Source organism: Heteronotia binoei, chromosome 7 (genome assembly GCF_032191835.1).
Source record: "Heteronotia binoei isolate CCM8104 ecotype False Entrance Well chromosome 7, APGP_CSIRO_Hbin_v1, whole genome shotgun sequence".
NCBI lineage: Eukaryota > Metazoa > Chordata > Lepidosauria > Squamata > Gekkonidae > Heteronotia > Heteronotia binoei.
This window is the reverse complement of record NC_083229.1, coordinates 128,761,418-128,775,247: the sequence shown is the minus strand read 5'-3', so window position 1 is coordinate 128,775,247 and position 13,830 is coordinate 128,761,418. Positions and strand designations below refer to the sequence as shown.

Below are 13,830 nucleotides of genomic sequence, written 5' to 3'. Positions count from 1 at the left end.
CATTAATGTAGAGACATCGGAATCCACGTTTTATGCATCCCGAGGGTTTAGTTTCCATACAAGCCTGCAAGTTACCTCCTTATTCTGCTGCATGTGAAGTCCATGCCTCAGACTTGGTGAGCAGAAAGTCATCAGACTAGTGGGAGAAGAGAGATCTTTGGGGGGTGGGGATTAGTGTAAACCAGGGATTCCCAGTGTGGTGCAGACCACTTACTTTTTGACTTTTGGAGATACAACCTAAAGGAAGAACCCAGGATAAAATACCAGGAGAATGCACTTGTTTAGTAAAATCAATCACCATTTCAGGAGGAGGAAATTTGGCTTGAAACCTTTCAATATTTTGTGGAAACTTCCACCTGCCATTTCCTTAAAATTCTAAAAGTGCCCCAAACAGAGCAAAAGTTGGAGAATCCTTATGGAAGTGTTTGATGCATTAAACAGAAATTTAACATGAATATAATATGGAAATGGAAGCCAGCGAAGTACAGAAAGAAGAGAACAAATACAATCAAGTTGGGTAACATACCATAAAAAAGGACAAAAACTAGGGGAGATGCAGGAAAGGAGAATTAATTATTTAGTAACCAAGAGCAATAGCTAGAGAGGAAGTATTTTAACTGTAGAATGAGAAACAAGCAACTGAAAATGCAACACATTGAAATAGCAGGATTATAGAGTGATGTGAATAATAAGTTAAAGTTATCAAAATCATTACGAAATTGAGGAGAGGACAGGACAGGACAGAGGCAACTGCTGAACATCAAGGACAACAGATCAGAATTTTATTTTTATTTTTTTTTTAAAAAAGAGAGATATTTCAAATATTGAGAAAACACCCAAGATGAAGGAGCCACTATATTAATCAATATTAGCTAAAGTAGCAAGAGCAGGGTCGACAGAGGAAAAAATGTAGCTGAAGGTCATCAGCGATAAATGGTAGCTAATGCTAAATTAAGGATTAAAGATTGGTGGAGAGGAGTTCGGCAAAGGAGAAGAAATGACAGAGAACATAAACCAGAAAAAGATCAAGAGTATAGAGGGGAAGAGGGCAGCGAAACTAAATATGAGGGATTAAGCAGAATGGCTCAAAACCAGGGAAATCACAAACCCTCAGAATACATGGAGGGGAAAAGAACAGAGTGAAGGAGAGCATGTAAGCAGAAGATCAATCTGAGCGGAGTAAAGACCATAAGGCTGGACCTAAGGACGTCCTTCCTCTAAGAGAAAAGGAAGACTCTTCACTTGGCAGGAGGAAATTCTTGGATCCAGCTCCACGTGATTTGGCTAAAAGCTCCTGATTTTCTTGGACAATTAGTGCTGAGAGATGCAATATACAAATCAAATGCTGCAGTTTGCTATTTTTTTGGCACTTTTAATTTTGCATTACTTATTCCCTTCATTTATAGCCCTCCTAGGTAACCTTGCCCAGATCTGGATGGCCCAGGCTAGCCTAATCTCATCAGGTCTCAGAAGCCAAGCAGGGTCAGCGCTGGCTGGTGGATGGGAGACCACCCAGGAACTCCAGGGTTGATGTTCAAAGGGAGGCACTGGCAAACCACCTCTCTTAGTCTCTTGCCTTGAAAACCCTACAGGGGACACCAAAAATCAGCTGAGACTTGATGGTGTTTTTCCGGCATGCCAGGGAATCCTAAAGAACTGTGTCCAGCAGTTAATCCTTGCAACATCAAGTCATTGGGCCTCTGTTTTTTCCTCAAAATCAATGGGTTTAAGGCACCTTTTTCAGCCATCAATTTATCTAAGAACATAAGAGAAGCCATGTTGGATCAGGCCAATGGCCCATCCAGTCCAACACTCTGTGTCACATAAGAACATAAGAGAAGCCATGTTGGATCATGCCAGTGAACCATCCCGTCCAACGCTCTGTGTCACATAAGAACATAAGAGAAGCCATGTTGGATCAGGCCAATGGCCCATCCAGTCCAACACCCTGTGTCACACAGTGGCCAAAAGCAAAAAAAAAAAAAGTGCCCTCAGGAAGTTCACAAGTGGGGCTAGAAGCCCTTCCACTTTGCCCCCCCCCCCCCACAAGCACCAAGAATACAGAGCATCACTGCCCTAGACAGAGAGTTTCAACAAAATGTTGTGGCTAATAGTCATTGATGGACCTCTGCTCCATATGTTTATCCAATCCCCTCTTTAAGCTGGCTATGCTTGTAGCTGCCACCACCTCCTGTAGCAGTGAATTCCACATGTTAATCACCCTTTGGGTGAAGAAGTATTTCCTTTTATCCATTCTAACCCGACTGATCAGGAATTTCATTGAATGCCCACGAGTTCTTGTATTGTGGGAAAGGGAGAAAAGTACTTCTTTCTCTACTTTCTCCATCCCATGCATAATCTTGTAAACCTCTCTCATGTCACCCCGCAGTCAACGTTTCTCCAAGCTAAAGAGCCCCAAGTGTTTTAACCTTTCTTCATAGGGAAAGTGTTCCAAACCTTTGATCATTCTAGTTTCCCTTTTCTGGACTTTTTCCAATGCTATAATATCCTTTTTGATGTGTGGCGACCAGAATTGTATACAGTATTCCAAATGAGACCACACCATCGATTTATACAGGGGCATTATGATACTGCCTGATTTGTTTTCAATTCTACATGGCCCCATCAGTAGACACTTCAATCTGGGGATTGGGGTTTCAAATAGAAATGACAGATGTTTCTGTAACCTTGAGAAAAGCCCCAGATTTGCAGCAAAATCTGAACTCTTAAATTACATTGGGGAGTTTAAAAACAAACAAACAAAAACCTCACAATAAAAGAAGCCATATCTGTAGCTTTAAGAAATGAAAGCCTACAATGGCTGCTGCTAGGCAACTTCAACAGTACTGTCTCCAAGTCTTAATTCTTTTCAGTAAAATGCAGGAGAGTGGGCAGGACTTTTTCCAAAGCTATTTTGGCCTTTTTGGCCTTTGAGGGAAGCCAGTTGGATTAAGTGCATAGACTCTAATCTTGGAGAACCGAGTCTGATCCCATGCTTCTCCGCATACAGCTGCTGGAGCGACCTTGAGTCAGTCACAGTTCAAGAGCAATTCTCGAACCCCACCTTCCTCACAGGGTGTCTGTTGTTGGGAGAGGAAGGGAAGGGAATTGTAAGCTGCTCTGAGAGTCTGAGTTAAGGTTGAGGTATAAATCCAACTCAATGACATGTTACTGCTCAACTTGATTCCGCCAGGATTGGCTGCTTGCTACTGTACAGTCTCTCACACACACCTGAATGGCAGTACGGTGTAGTGATTACAGTTTCTGACCAGACTCTGGAAGAGCCAAGCTCAAATCTCTGCTCCGACATGGAATCTCATGGGGTGACTTTGGGCCAGTCACACACACAGCCTAACCTACCTCATAGGGTTGTGGGATTGTGGTGAGAATAAAATGGAGGAATGGTGAATGACATAAGCTGATTATGGTCCCCACTGTGTAGAAAGGCAGAGTATAAATGAAGTACATAAATAATAAAGGTAGCTGAACATGTGGGGTGCAGATAAAAAGTAGGTGTCATAAGTCAGTCAGCTGCCTCCTCCTCCAAGGATGTGGAACTGGAAGAATCAGGACTTCACCAGTTGAATGCCTGCCTGAGTGGCAAGTAGAGACAACCAAAGAAGCACCAGGAGATGAAGGTTGCTCATTCTGGCAGGCAACAAAGGAAGTGGGACAGAAATCAGAGTGTCAATCACCATCAGCGTCTCCTGAACCAGCTGAGCACAGGAGATGTCAGAAGCATTTGACAGGGGAGATGGAGAAGTGCCCATTTAATTGCACAGCAGCAATCTGTCCTTATTGCTGAAGCAGAGTTGTTTCAGGAGCACGAATGACAAGCTGGGGAGAAGCAAGATCTGTGTTTCTGGGGTGAGTCAGCTAATTAGGTTGATAAAAGACACATGCTGAGCAGAGCTCATGGTGGTAGCAATTTTGTTTGCCACTACTCTGAGCTGATTCTTTCAGGGAACAGAGTATGGCCTTGTTTGCTGCCTTGTACCCTGTCTTGCTAACCTGTGTTTGCTTTTCAGCTAGAAAGCCAGACTCAGGGTGCGATCACATGGCAGGTTTGATCCACCACAGCCACCCCCTACCCCTAGATTTAATGTGTGCCCCCCATGGCCCGCCTGTTCTTACCACATTGTAGGATGGGTGGGATCAGATTAAACAGCCACCACAAACTTCCTGGTAGCAAATCTCCCAAGCACATGTTCAGACAGCCAGGTCATGGGATGCACATGCCATGTGAGCAGCCCATGCCTCTCCCAGCAGCAGGGTGGAGGCTGTGTGATCGCTGCAGTGTGCCTCAAAGAACATTGGCTTTTTTCAAAGCAGGGAGATGGCCACAGCAAATCCCTCATCTGATCACACTCTCTGTCTCCTGTCCTAGCTTCCGAGGTTTGAATCCTGTTCTCCAGACTTTCCTGTTTCCCTGAGATTTGGGCAGAACCTTCAGCTCCCTGACTCTGTACTGCTTTGTTGACTTGGCTCTTGTCTTCGGCTTAATTGATTGCAATTCCATCTGTGCATCCCAGAGTCCCGGGTAGAGTAAAAAGCATCAAAATCTGCCCTGAGTGAGACATTTGTTTTGCTTACTATCAACTGGTTGTGCATTCCGGAGGCTTGTATTCAGTAAACATCAGTCTTGGCCTTGAACACAACAGTAGATTTGTCTCTGGATGGGAAGGAGAGAAGGAAAGAGGAGAACCTGAGGATATGTTGGCTACCAAGAGAAGGAAAAGAGGAAAGTGTGGGTGAGAGGATACATGGGGAAGTGAGGGTCCCCCCCCATTCCATCCTTGCAGGTTAGAAGAAGAAGAGGAAGAGGATATTGGAGTTACACGCCACCCTTCACTCTGAATTTCAGAGTGGCTTACAATCTCTTTTCCCTTCCTCCCTCACAACAAACATCCTGTGAGATGGGTGGGGCTGAGAGGACTCTCACAGCAGCTGCCCTTTCAAGGACAACTCATGTGAGAGCTATGGCTCACCCAAGGCCATTCCAGCAGCTGCAAGTGGAGGAGTGAGGAATCAAACCTGGTTCTCGGTCAGTTTCCCTGGTCAGATGCTGCCAGGAGAAGGGAAGGCGGGAAGAGGGAAGTCAGGAGAGGGATATAAGGGGAGGTTGGCTAATGAGCTGAAAGGAAATAAGGAAGCAGGAAGAAGGGAAGAGTGTATGGTTGCTCTCTGGGAAAAGAAAGAGGAACCCTATGTGTTCACCACTTGTTCTTTACCTATTTCCCTCCTTACACCACTAGTTCATATGGTTTTCACCCATGCAGATGTTCCCTAGCATAGCTTTTTGGTGAAGAAAGGGGACCCTCGTTCCCGCTTTCACATGTGGAAAAATTAATTGGATCCAATCCAATGTCTCACAAGAACATAAGAAGAGCCCTGCTGGATCAGACCTAGAAACTACAGCCCATCAAGTATAGCATCTTTTCTCACATAGTGGCCAGCCAGTTCCTCTGGATGGCCAACAACAGGGCATAGAGGTCAAGGCCTTCCTCTGATGTTGCCTCCAGGATCTAGGATTCAAATGATTAGTACCTTTGAACATGGAGGTTCCCTTCAGTCACCATGGCCAGTAGCCATTCATAGACTTATCCTACATGAATCTACTGAACTCCCTTTTAAAGCTTTTATTCCTATGGCCATCACTACATCCTATGGCAATGAATCCCTCATTTTAATCACTCTCCCTGTAAAGTAGTATTTCCTTTTGTCTGTCTTGAACCTACTGCCCATCAGCTTCATTGGACACCCTCGAGTTCAGATCTTTTGGGAGAGGGAGAAAAAGTGCCCTTTATCAGCTCTGTCTGCCCCATGCATAATGTTATCAACCTCTATCACGTCCCTTCTTTGTTGTCATCTTTTCTAAACTGAAAAGTCCATGATAATGATGATGGTGAAGATGATGATATTGGATTTATATCCCGCCCTCCACTCCGAAGAGTCTCAGAGCGGCTCACAATCTCCTTTACCTTCCTCCCCCCCCCCCGCACAACAGACACCCTGTGAGGTAGAAGAAGATATTGGATTTATATCCCGCCCTCCACTCCGAAAAGTCTCAGAGTGGCTCACAATCTCCTTTCCCTTCCTCCCCCACAACAGACACCCTGTGAGGTAGATGAAGATATTGGATTTATATCCCGCCCTCCACTCCGAAGAGTCTCAGAGCGGCTCACAATCTCCTTTACCTTCCTCCCCCCCCCCCCACAACAGACACCCTGTGAGGTAGATGAAGATATTGGATTTATATCCCGCCCTCCACTCCAAAGAGTCTCAGAGCGGCTCACAATCTCCTTTCCCTTCCTCCCCCACAACAGACACCCTGTGAGGTAGATGAAGATATTGGATTTATATCCTGCCCTCCACTCCGAAGAGTCTCAGAGCGGCTCACAATCTCCTTTCCCTTCCTCCCCCACAACAGACACCCTGTGAGGTAGATGAAGATATTGGATTTATATCCCGCCCTCCACTCCGAAGAGTCTCAGAGCGGCTCACAATCTCCTTTACCTTCCTCCCCCACAACAGACACCCTGTGAGGTAGATGAAGATATTGGATTTATATCCCCCCCTCCACTCCGAAGAGTCTCAGAGCGGCTCACAATCTCCTTTCCCTTCCTCCCCCACAACAGACACCCTGTGGGGTAGATGAAGAGATTGGATTTATATCCCGCCCTCCACTCCGAAGAGTCTCAGAGCGGCTCACAATCTCCTTTACCTTCCTCCCCCACAACAGACACCCTGTGAGGTAGATGAAGATATTGGATTTATATCCCCCCCTCCACTCCGTAGAGTCTCAGAGCGGCTCACAATCTCCTTTCCCTTCCTCTCCCACAACAGACACCCTGTGAGGTAGATGAAGATATCGGATTTATATCCCGCCCTCCACTCTGAAGAGTCTCAGAGCGGCTCACAATCTCCTTTCTCTTCCTCCCCCACAACAGACACCCTGTGAGGTAGATGAAGATATTGGATTTATATCCCACCCTTCACTCCGAAGAGTCTCAGAGCGGCTCACAATCTCCTTTACCTTTCCCCCCCATTTCCACACAACAGACACCCTGTGAGGTAGAAGAAGATATTGGATTTATATCCCGCCCTCCACTCCGAAGAGTCTCAGAGCGGCTCACAATCTCCTTTCCCTTCCTCCCCCACAACAGACACCCTGTGAGGTACTTGAAGATATTGGATTTATATCCCGCCCTTCACTCCGAAGAGTCTCAGAGCGGCTCACGATCTCCTTTACCTTCCTCCCCCACAACAGACACCCTGTGAGGTAAATGAAGATATTGGATTTATATCCCGCCCTCCACTCCGAAGAGTCTCAGAGCGGCTCACGATCTCCTTTACCTTCCTCCCCCACAGCAGACACCGTGTGAGGTAAATGAAGATATTGGATTTATATCCCGCCCTCCACTCCGAAGAGTCTCAGAGCGGCTCACAATCTCCTTTATCTTCCTCCCCAATAACAGACACCCTGTGAGGTGGGTGGAGCTGAGAGGGCTCTCACAGCAGCTGCCCTTTCAAGGACAACTCCTGAGAGAGCTATGGCTGACCCAAGGCCATTCCAGCAGCTACAAGTGGAGGAGGGGGGAATCAAACCCGGTTCTCCCAGATGCACACTTAACCACTACAGCAAATTGGCTCACAGGGAAGGTGCTCCAACCCCATAATCATCTTGGTTGCCCTCCCCTGTACCTTTTCTAGCTCTGTAATGTGTTTTGTGGGTTTTTTTGAGATCGCAGTGGCTAAGACTGTAAACAGTACAAAAGTCAGTTCACACATTCAACGGGCAAATAAGTACATGTGCTCATGTGCAAAGTAGAAATTAGTGTTAGACTCTTAGCATGCTAGTTGTCAGTTTGACAGAATTTTTTTCAAGTCACTACTGCATTCTCTCATACTAAACTCTGCTTTGAATTGTGTTGTTGTTGGGCAAAGATAATTATATAACGGTGTGAGACGCTTTCGTGATTAAGAACCCTTAGTCATTATGATGCTTGAGTGACTCAGTGCTAATTAGACTTTACAATCATTTCTTTTCTTCATCATGCCCCGTAATCATTGCTGCCCAAGCAATTAGGTTCCACTATTGTTAGTGGGGTTTTTTAAAAATTAAAATCGGAGTATTTGTTTTGAAGAATTGTAATTAAATCTGGCAAAAAAAATAGAAACCGGTTGTGATTACTTATGCCTTCTATCTGTAAATACAACTGTCGGGGGGAGGGGGGGAAACCCACATTCAATTAGATAAATTGGAAACTTTTCCAGAAAGCCAGAGGTACTACAGATGGCAACAGTTTTTTTATTGGATTTTAAATATCAGTTGTTCAGGTAGCAACAGATAGCAAGCGAATTCAACAGAGCAGAGATTGCGGCAAATTCCTTAATAATAGGGTTGCCCGGTTCAGTACAGTGATTTTATTACAATTCATAACCAGCACAAAACAGTCCATGCTGTGGACCAAATAATAATACAACCATAATAATATAAAGATCTGGATACAGATATATAAACAAATTAAGACTGCAACGTTTACAATACCTTACAGTCCATATCACACTTTTATGTACTGTTTACGAATTCTGTAAGCTGTTGCTTAAAATTTGGGGCACACCAACATGATCTGAGGGTTAGAGTCTAAGGTCGTTTTTGCACTCACCATAATCAGCAGCGACGACCCTCTTCACCGCGCAGGATCTGCGCGGATTTCGCACTAATTGCCGCGGAGCACCCAGAAGAGCCGGAAAGTCCCGGCACTTTTGCGGCGCAAACGGAAACCGCCAAAAACCAGTTTCCATTTGCGCCGCAAAAGTGCTGGGACTTTCCGGCTCTTCTGGGTGCTCCGCGGCAATTAGTGCGAAATCCGCGCAGATCCTGCGCGGTGAAGAGGGTCATCGCTGCTGATTAAGGTGAGTGCGAAAACGACCTAAGAGAAGCATATTACCTTATTGCACTGTTTGAGAGACATGAGAGTTTTTCCTGTATAGGTTGGATAAATCTAGCTCGTATTTGATCATAGTACTTGTAGCTGAGTAGAATATGTGTAATCGTATCCAATTCTCCAGTACCACGCTTGACCGTTGGTGTCTTTTTGCAGTGGCTCACTATAATTTCTGAGGGGAAAATATTACAATGGGCCATAAAAAAGGTCTTTTGATAAGCTGGAATGTCTAAGTTTGATAGATACAAGGCTGGGGACACGACATATCTTGTTTGGGAGGAGGCTAAAAAGTTAGGGGCTCTGGCAATGGCATTTTGCCTCTCTGCATCTAATATTCTCTGATGAACTAAGGAGCTAGTTTGAGCAGCCAGCAGTGGGTGGAGAGGTGGCCTTACTCGGAATTTATCCCACATCTCAGCAACACACCTATGTGACTTCAACATGACTTGAAAATGAAGCAGGCACATCAGGGGCATTGGGGCAACACTCTGGTTTGGGGGCAAAATCTCTATGGTAGAATTGGCTTCTACCACAGAGTTTTTGCCCCAAAACCAGATCATCACCCTGCCATCCCTGACACCTACATCCTTTCAGGGTCATGTTGTGTCAAGCATGGCTAATTCTGATCAATAACTAATGGTTCTAGGGCCTGACTAGAAGCAGACCTGGGAAGGATCCCAGAGAACCAAATGTTGTTAGTTTATTATTCTTTCCTGGCTCCTCTTGCTTTATGACTGTTAATTAGAGGGAACAAAGCATTCAGCACCTTCCCATGAATTCTTCTCCGGGAGGATGAGCCATCTGGGCATTGCAAGGCTGAATGCCTGATAACGCCCTGGGAATGTATGTAGTTTTGATATTCTATGTGTGAATGCTCCCCTGCTTCCCCTCCCATAGGAATCCCTTTGAAGTGTGTCTTAAAAGTTGTGTATCAATGAATCGGTTTCATTCTTCTCAAGCAATGGCTCTAGCCAAAGTATCGGTCTATCAATAAACATAGTCTTTGTATCAACTTCGACTCGTCATTGAACCCGCATGCTTGACATGTTGATGTCATGCATGTCAGCTCTGCGACTGTCCTCAATGAAAGATGCTCTCCAGGTTGTAAGGAGAAGACCTTTATTTGACAGACGGAATACCGACACTTCCAGGGAAGTGTCAGAACTAAAGATGGCTATAGGTGTCATAGGTTATATAGACCATATGGGACCGTTACCAGGATCCCACCAGAATTTGGGTTACTGAAAGCACGTGCTTGCAAAGACAATTGGTTCTCACAGTAAAAAGAAAACAAATGGTTTGTAATAACAAGTACTTTTACCACTAGATCAGTGGTGGCCAACGGCAGCTCTCCATGGCCATGCTGGCTGGGGCTGATGGGAGTTGTAGGCAAAAAAACATCTGGAGAGCTACCGCTGGCCACCCCTGCACTAGATAATCGTGACCTTGAGAGCCAGCTTTTAAAACCGGGCATATTCTTAGTTTCGATACACAAGAGACAAGATAACAGAATAAGCTAGTTTAAGACATCACGGGAATAATATGGCATGTTACAGCATGGCAAGGGATCTTGACAATGTAGGCATGTCACTGAAATGTCTGGTGTTCCTCCCTTTTGAAGAGGTAAGCCCCCCCCACCTCCCAACAGCCAGCAGGAGACCCCTGCCCCCACTGGAGGTCTGGCATCCCTAATTAATGACCATAAAATACAAGTAAAAAGAAGTCCAGATAGTTGATAACTGCCTTTGCACAAGCAAATAATTTATACCTTTGAGATTATACATATCATCAGATCTAATGCAACACCAATATAAAGTGCATGTTCCCTGCCTTCTTTTTCCCACCAGCAGTACCAAAGTTTGGGGGGGGTGCTTCAAGGATACAAAGTAATGCAACACAAACAGCTGCAGCCAGGGGTGGAATTCTAGCAGGAGCTCCTTTGCATATTAGGCCACACCCTCTGATGTAGCCAATCCTCCAAGAGCTTACAAGGTTCTTTTTTTTTTGTAAGCTCTTGGAGGATTGGCTACATCAGGGGTGTGTGGCCTAATATGCAAAGGAGCTCCTGCTAGAATCCCACCCCTGGCTGCAGCAAAGGAGGAAGAAAGAAGCAAGATCACCGCTCCCACTTCTTGCACCATGCAAGCCTCTTGTGACAGAGGAACACTTCCTATTCTTGTATGAGTCGCAAATGTGCATGAGATCCAACTAGAGGGGGATGGTGGGGTAGAGTTGCTACATTCAGGTTGGGAAACTCCTGGAGATTTGGTGATGGAGCCTGGCAGGACAAGGACCTCAGAGGAATGCAAGGTCACAAAATCTACCCTCAGGGGAACCCATCTCATAGTCTGGAGCTGAACATCACTAGATGCAACCCATTATATTTAACTCAGAAACAGATCAACTAACCAACTTCTCTGAATAAATATCTCTCCTCACAACTTTTTCACCAAAGCAGAAAACAATTGCATTCCTGAGCAACATAAAAAGCAAGATTTTTTAAAAAATCTTTTTAACATAAAAATATTACCTTTTTTATTTTATATTGCAAAATAATACAATAAAAAAAATCAGTTGTTTTCATATGTGCATTCTAGAAGAACCCTCGGTACATTTGGCAAGGGCTTCGTTTGAATTATTCGACCTCGTAATACGGACTGGGAGGGACCAAGTCTAGGAAAGGCTGACCAGCAAATTCAAAATCAAAATAAGAATTTAACCATGGAGTCCCTGGCTCACAGCTTATTTCTCCTTAATGCTAGGGTTGCCAGGTCTGACTCAAGAAATATCTGGGGACTTTGGGGGGTGGAGCCAGGAGACTTTGGGTTGGATCCAGGAGACTTTGGGGGTGGAGCCAGAAGCAAGGGTGTGACAAGCACAATTGAACTCCAAAGGGAGTTCTGGCCATCACATTAAAGGAGCCACAGTTCTTTTAAATGCCTTTCCTCATAAAATTAGACCCCCTGGTCCAATATTTTTGAAACTTGGAGGTTGTTTTGGTGTCTCTACCTAAAAAAACCCCAGCAGTTAAGATCCATGCATCACTAGGATTTCTCTCTCAGATCGTCTTCTGATGAACTTTTGAGGGAAAGTAAGTGATAAGGCTGGCGAAATTTCTCACAGCTTAAATTTTTGCTTGGGGGAAAAGGAGTACCAAGAGAAGGTGTAATGCAAATATCACCAAGGAAAGGACTAAATTGGCTTGTCTGCACACTTTGGACAGAGCTTCTAGATACTGTGGCCTGTCCAACAGTTCCCTCCCTAGAGCTTGCTGTTGCTGTTCAGAACCAGACAAGAAAAGAGTGAAATTCATCTTAATTGGGTGTCCTTTCTTTGCAACTTATTGAAGATGAATCCATAAAACCCAAAAGTTATTTTGATTTATCGAGCACTTGACTCACATCTTTTTTTCACATGATCAGAAGAAATCATTTTCTGCTAGGAAGTGTGGAGGGAGACAAATGTTAACCAGTCAAGTTTCTCTGTCCCCAATTACACTGAGCACTGAAAGCATAGCAGGAGCCTATCTGCAGATTACCAGCTCATTCAGCATACTTCTTTATGAGATCTTTTTGAACTAGAGACTCTTGGGAAGGTTATATGGAGGCCACAGGCTTCTTCAACAGAATCTTGTGTCCTCTAAGAGGCCAGAGAAATAAGGTAGTATAGATTCCAATGCTCATCTGACCACAGCCCAATCTTCACATGATTTAAGTCAAGTGGACCGCCTAAAGTGGCCACAATTTGGGGGCTATGTCTGAATTTCTTCTTTCCATCCTGCTATTCCAATATATTAGCCCTCAACTCACTCCGCCATGTTGTTGAGTTCAGAAGAGACATGTTGGTGATTGGGTACTCTAATCTCTTGCTTCACTGGCTAGAATTTTGGGTTTTTTTAATAACATCCTGGAAGCTGAGCAAGAGTATTCTTGTACTATCAAACAACCAATCACTATTTTCCCCACCACACAGTATCTATGCAACATTTTGCGATCACTGGCTAAGTCAGGAAGATGGTGTCTGTCTCTACAGTTTTCCCAAGAGGAGGGCTACAAAGGTCTGGCAGGGATTTCATGCTACAAAGATCTGGCACAAAGGTCTGGCACAGCCATTGGCCTGACCCAACATGGTCTCTCTATTCTTGGTGCTTGGGAGGGTCAACGGTGGGAGGGCTTCTAGTGTCCTGGCCCCACTGGTGGACCTCCTGATGGTGCCTGGTTTCTTGGCCACTGCGTGACACAGATGTTGGATTGGATGGGCCATTGGCCTGATCCAACATGACTTCTCTTATGTTCTTATGTGATACAGAGTGTTGGACTGGATGGGCCATTGGCCTGATCCAACATGGCTTCTCTTATGTTCTTATGTTTATGCTCTGGGTTGTCAAGTGGGGGGTATTTGAGAAGTAGGGTTGCCAACTCTGGCCTGAAAATTCCTGGAAATTTGGGGGTAGAGGTTGGGGAGGGTAGAGTTTGAGCAGACAAGGGAACTCAGTGTTTGTCTGTTTATTGAAAACTCTACGTCCAAGAGGAAGAGGATCATGGTAGTAGGGTTGCCAGGTCTCTCCTGGCAATCAGTGGGGGCTGGGAGGATTCACTGGGAGCAGCAGGGAGGCCCATCTGACATGCAGAGATGTGTCTGCATCAATGATCTCATGACCCAGAAGTGACATCTCTTCTGGGATGTCAGGATGACACTGTGGCATTTGGGCAAAAATCATATGGTAAACTTGGCTTCCACTTCTACCATCTCTGCCCAAATACCAGCGCATCGCTCCAGTGAACTGGACATGATGACATCACTTCTATGGATCACGTGGTCAGTGACAGCGACATGTCACTGCACATCAAATGGATCTCCTTCTTTTTCTGGGGTAGGT

At 45.1% G+C, this 13,830-nt stretch overlaps 1 protein-coding gene across 1 annotated transcript in view; it reads right to left on the bottom strand.

The window, feature by feature from the left end:
* Positions 1-13,830, bottom strand: part of CDH12 (cadherin 12) — a 1,126,549-nt gene that overhangs the window by 958,978 nt on the left and 153,741 nt on the right. The window lies entirely within an intron of this gene.